This window comes from Pan troglodytes, chromosome 5, assembly GCF_028858775.2.
Source record: "Pan troglodytes isolate AG18354 chromosome 5, NHGRI_mPanTro3-v2.0_pri, whole genome shotgun sequence".
NCBI classification, from domain to species: domain Eukaryota; kingdom Metazoa; phylum Chordata; class Mammalia; order Primates; family Hominidae; genus Pan; species Pan troglodytes.
In genome coordinates, this window is record NC_072403.2 from 129360640 (window position 1) to 129367210 (window position 6571).

Genomic DNA, 6571 nt, shown 5'->3' on the forward strand with positions numbered 1-6571 from the left:
TAGTCTTATACAGTATATTTCTTCCACATACATTTTTAAACACATCAGGATGTCTGAAATAATAATAATATGATAACACTATATTTTTGCTGTACCTTTTTAATGTTCAGATATGTTTAGATACACAAATACTTACCATTGTGTTACAATTGCTTACAGTATTCAGTGCAGTAACATTTTGTACAGGTTTGTAGCCCAGGAGCATGTACCATGTAGCCTAGGTGTGTAGTAGGCTATACCATCTAGGTTTGTGTAAGTACACTCTATAATTTTATTAGTTCATTTTCACACTGCTGTAAAGAACTACCTAAGACTGGATAATTTATGAAGGAAAGAGGTTTAATTGACTTACACTTCCACATGACTGGGGAGACCTCAGGAAACTTCCTATCATGGCAGAAGGCAAAGGGGAAGCAGGCGCTTTCTTCACAGGGTGCCAGGAGTAAGAGAGAGCATGGGTGGGGAACTGCCAAACACTGTTAAACCATCAGATCTGAGAACGAACTCACTATCATGAAAACAGCATAGAGGAAAACACCCCCATGAGTCAATCACCTCCCACCAGGTCCCTCCCTTGACATGTGGGGATTACAATTTAAGATGAGATTCGGGTGGGGACACAGAGCCAAACCATATCAAAAATGCTCAAACAATGACGAAGTCACCTAACAATGCATTTCCCCATCATTAAGTGACACATGGCTGAATTATGTTATGAGACCCAGGAATTTATTTATACTTTCTCTTTTAGCTGGCTTTCTCTCTGATGCATCTCCAGCAGAAGAGTGATGTACGGCCTCATGGAGCTCTCAGGTGGAGGTAGAAGTCCAGGTTCCCCACTTGGCCTTCTTGACATTTGAGGTGGGGTGACATTTGTGGAGTCAGTGGAGACAATGTGGAGGGGATGTTGGGATGCTTTGTTACAGCCTCAAGAGGGTGAAAGTCTAGGTGCCCCACTTTGCTGGTGTGAGTGACAGTAGGGCCACCTTTTGACTGTGGTGTTTGAATAGATTAGAGCAGTTACTATCTAAAAGTTTTCCCTCATGCTGTGCTGATCCTTTTCTGATCCTTTGACTAGAGAGGACTGGCTTTTGTTGGTTTTTATTTTATCATTTTTGTTTTGTCTGTGCCTGCTGGTGTTTGCCGGTTGCAGGCTTATTCAGTTCTAAGTCTGGTGTATGTAAAGGAAAAAGGAAACCCAGGTGACTCACCACTGTGTCACTTCTCAGGTCCCAATATCTCTAGGCAGTCTGCCTTCTCTCTTCCTTCTAAAGTCTTATGTTTGTACTATATATAATATTCTGCATTTTTAGTTATACTTAGAGGAAGGAATAAGGAAAAGTGTGGCTACTCCATCTTCCCAGAAGCTGAAGTCTAATAGCTTCTTTTTATATAACACATTTTTAGAACACAGCACATTGTACATTTCTAGAGCAGATTTCCCACAGAGCGAATTAAGAGGGTTATGGGATTTCTGTGATATGTGAACATACAGAAGAACAAGGGAGAAATAGGCTTTGCCATCATGAAAGACAGGAAGGCAGAAAGGAAACAGTTGTCTCTAAAATAACAATCTAGTCACTCTTGTGCACTAGCAGAAGAGAGCCAGTGACCTAGTATAGTGTGCAGAAGTACCTGGCTGAGACTCCAACAAAACTTCAATTCCTCAGCCTGTCATTCCCAGTGTTGTGCTTTTATTCTGTGAGCATTGAAGCTTTCTTTTAATACCTCAGTCAGACATGCATGAGAAGCATAACAGGGCACTTGCTATCTCACATGATCAGATTTTTTAACCCCAAACCAAACTGTTTAGTTTGCTTGGCTCTGGAAACCCCCAACCCTGATTCTACTTGTGGCCTAGTCGTGACAATTTTCTTGGTCTCAACAATTCCCAACATTGTGCCATTTTGTCTTTGGCAGTTCCCTGTTACGTTCTAATTGGAGATCAGGCAGATTAGCCTCCTTCCAAGGAAAAGCAAGACGCTCTTAGTCTCCCAGGGAGGGTCTTGTGACTCCAGAAAACCTAAGCTTATGCTCTGAATCCCAGTTACACTCAATAACTAGAGAAGAAAACTTAAGAATATAGGTACAAAGATGTCATGGGTCCCAGGCCCCAAATCTGATGAACAGTACTTAATTCCAAGTCCCATTGTTAATAAGGAAGAATATCAAATGTGTCCCAGCACTCAGGGGAAGTCTTTGGAATAAAGCCAACTGGGTTCACCTTCAAGGAGGGACAGAAAACCTTGGCTGAGGAAATGAGGCAGGATTGATATTCTTAGTTTTCAATAGCTCCTCTCAAAAAATAAATCTTTAGTAAGATGTGATCAGTTACCATCTCAAAAAGATCTCTGAGCTGCAACAAGAGAGCAAAGCTTTGTAAAAATGGATCATAGAATAAGCATGGAGGACCCTTTAAAACTGCAAAGAGGAACAGTGTGGAAAGGAGGTGGAGGAGAAACTGTTTAGCTCATATTTTAACCACAGTCTGCCAAATTTGTCTCCTTAAAGATCTCATTTGGTAAGTTTGAGAAGGCAGTAAAGAGCAGGGTGCCAAGACAGGGAGGAAGTGGTGGCACACACTTGTGGTCTAGCTACTCAGGAGGCTGAGGTGGGAGGATTACTTGAGCCCAGATTGAGGCTGCAGTGAGCCATGATTGCACCACTGCACTCCAGCCTAGGTGAGACAGCAAGAGCCTGTCTCAAAAAATAAAGAAAGAAATAAAGACAGGGGCAAGGAGAGGGGAAAAGGAAAGTGCCTGGGATCAGACTGCTTGGCTTCCAACAGGAGTTCTGCTAACCAAGTGTCAGGGCTTCTGGATTCTTTATAACCTGTCTCTCAATCTCCTAATTCTATGCTCTCTATCCAAATAGAAGTTCTATTAACTAAGAGAATAGTTGTCTGAATAAAGACTTTGGAATTAAACCTCATAAAGGATTCCCTATTTACTTAGAAATCTCTGCTAAGAAAGATTATTCAACTTCTTGATCTCAAGATTTTTATCTCTCTTGTTTTTCTCTGAATTTTGATCATTTTCATTTGGTCTGGAGTCATGAAAATGTTTAAATCACATGACACAACATTAAGATTTTCAGAGAAAATGGAAAAAAAAGATCTCTTTGAAAGGCAAAGCCTCTATACTCTCAAACTTGCTGAAAATTCAATCCTTCATGTATTTAACTAAATAAGGACCTTTTCTCAGGATACAAATTGTAAATGTAGGAGATAAAAGACTATAGAAAAGTGTATGATAGGTTTTTCTAATTAGTAAAATTTACTTTTAGAGCAATTTTAGATTCACAGCAAAACTGAGTGGAAAGTACAGAATTCCTGTACACTCCCTTTCCCCACACACTAACAACCCCCGCATTAGCAACATCCGCCATCAGAGTGACTTTTGAATGGATACTCTCATTTGTCCCATGCTTCATACCTTTCCTCTCTGTGGGCACTGCAAAGTGTTCATGGGTGTCCTATTCTTGCCCCGTCCATGTCAGATACCTGTATTTGAGAACTCTCAGATCTCAGGTCTGAACATCTGAGAGTCACAGTGGGAGGCCAGGGGATGGGAACCACATTTTTATTGTTTCTATTACTTTTTAAGCTTCCAGTAATACTTTCCAGACATGCCAAGAGATTGCCTCCACTTCCTTGGAGTCTCACAGCATCCTGACGGCCACGCAGGAGGTGTTCTGGGTCATCCATGCCTCCTTCTTGTAGAGATGAGTGAACTGAGGCTGAAAGATGGGGAGGGGTTTGCACCAGGTCATGGAGTTGTGGAACCAGGGCTAGAACCCAGTTTTCTTTGACTGCCTGTCCAGCACCTTCTCACTGTGTCATATATCACATAAGCATAGCAGTTGAGGGCAGGAACAGGGCTGTGCTAAGGGCTCTTCAGTTCTCCTACTCCCTCCTCTCAGCCTCCCCTGTTCTGACCATATTGGTTTTAATTTCTCAGAGGTTTTAATCTCTCAGTTCAGCCTAAAGGCTGAAGGTCAGTATCAGGTTCAGTATTGGAAGACCCTCCAGCCCTCTACCCAACCAATGGTATCCTCTGCCTCCTGCTGTCTGATCTCTGTTAACTACTTGCTCTCCAGGGTCCCTCTCCAGCTCTTCCTACTTTGGTTCCTGGCTCAGATAGAGGGGCCCAGAACAAAAAGGGTGAGGCACTGGAGCCTATTAGCTGAGCCTCCTGAGACTCAGCTTCTGGGTCTGATCCCAACACCCAGGTCAATAGTTTGTGGCTATTATGAGTGAAGTGGAGAGTTCTCCATCTTTATCTTGTGGGCTCTGAATGATGGTTGTACTGTTATAGATGTGCATGACTCCAGAATTTTCCCAGAGTACAAGGACCCTAGCTCTGCCTGACACATGGATGATGAGCCTCCACATTCCCCTCCTCTCCACATTACCCAGGTGAATGCCTCAAGGCACAGTGGAATCCCAGCCTCTGAGCAAGAAATAGAAACTCTGAAGACAGTAAAGCCTGGAACTCTTCTCCGGCTTGCTTTATCAAGCACTGCACACTTGTCTGTCCCTTCAGTTTCAATTTCTTTTTTTTTTTCCACTTATCGGTTTATTATAAAGGACATTGCAGAGGATGCAGATGAAGAGACACATAGGGTGAGTTACGGAGGAAAGAGTGCAGAATTTCCATGCCCTCCCTGGGCATGCCGCCCTTCAGGAACCTCCACATGTTCAGCTATCCAGAAGCTCACTGAACTTTCTCTTCTTGGGTTTTTATGGAAGCTTCATGACGTCAGCATTCCTTCCCCCAGGGTATAGGGTGGACCCTCTCATGGGAGGGTCTTAAGACCCACAATCAGAAAAGTAGGGGGACATTAGAGGAAAAGGAGGGCAGGAAAAGGTCAGAGGCCTGCCCCTGAGGCCTGACAAACCCAACATTATAACAAAAGATTGCAACAAGGACGATGGGAGTTGTGAGTCAGGAACTGTGGATAAAAACCAATACATATCACAACACCACAGCCTCCCCACACTGATTTTGTGTTTTTTGTTTTTTTGTTTTAATTTCAATAGTTTTTGGGGAACAGGTTGTGTTTAGTTGCATAGATAAGTTATTTGGTGGTGATTTCTGAGATTTTGGTGTATCCATCACCAGAGCAGTGTACACTGTACCCAATGTGTAGTCTTTTATTCCTCATCCCCCTCCCACCCTTCCCCCGAGTCTCCAAAGTCCAATTTATCATTCTTATGCCTTTATGTCCTCATAGCTTAGTTCCCACTTATAAGGGAGAACATACAATGTTTGGTTTTCCATTCCTGAGTTACTTCACTTAGAATAATGGTCTCCAACTCCATCCAGGTTGCTGTGAATGCCATTATTTAGTTCCTTTTCATGGTTGAGTAGTATTCCATGGTGTATATATACCACAATTTCTTTATCCACTTGTTGGTCAACGGTCATTTGGGCTGGTTCCATATTTTTGCGACTGCAAATTGTGCTGCCATAAACATGTGTGTGAAATATATACTACACACAATCATTAATAATTAATCCAGTTCTTCAGATTGTATGAATGTCTCCCAGGATGAGGCCACTCAGGTTTGCAGGCTTCCTCTCAATCGTGTCAGCTTCCAAAAGCAAAAGTGGCCATGGTAAATATAAAGCTTCACTCTTTCAGGCATCTGGGAAAATTGAGCTAAGAGACAATATCACCTCTTGCTCTGAGACTATTTTGCCTTGTTAATATAAAATTAAATTTTCCTCAGTGGCCCATTTATTCATGTCTTTACTCTCAGCTACGATTTCTCCTTCTCTCCAGTAACACCCAAACTTTTTGCCTTTGGAAGGGACACTAGAATCACCACTGTGCTGGTGTAGATTATAGGGAGCAATACAAATCTGTCAAGTAGCTCCTCCTCAGTTCATTCCCATTCAGACAGGGTAAGGTTACATAGGAGCAGAACTAGTAAGCTATTTACCACCAGGCAATATAGCTGCATTCACTCCTAACCCCAATATTTCTAGAGGGAGTGAAGGCACAACCTACCCCCATTACGCCCTTAGGAATTTTGACATAAAGTTTAAAAACATAGTTACAGTTTTTTGCTTATAAACCAACACTGCTGTGGCAACTTGCAGTTGCAGCCCTGGTCTTAGGACCTCAGCATCAGGTAGAGGGGAAAAACTAATTTTTTTTCGAGGTGACAAGGAAGAAAGAAAAAATTATAGTCACTATACCAATGTACTCCTCCCTTGGCAAGAATTGCAACATCATACCAGCATCGTCCCCACTTCCTCCTCCCCAGGTCAACCAGAAAAACAGAGAAAAAAAATCTAGCAGCAACACTCTAGTCCCATTCATGTTGAGTACGAGCACCCACTTGTGAAGGTGTGTAAGCCAGCCCTTCATGCTTTTATTTCCCCTTGTTTTACACAATCAATGTTTCAAGTGCCCATTCTACTTTTCTATCAAACTATCACTCCAACCTGGATAACTGTCTGCTCATTGCTAGACTTTATGGGCTGTACAGTGAGTTCCTCAGTCTGAAGATATGATAGCCATCCAGACAGTCAAGCAATATCTTCTGTTCTGGTTCTTTTTA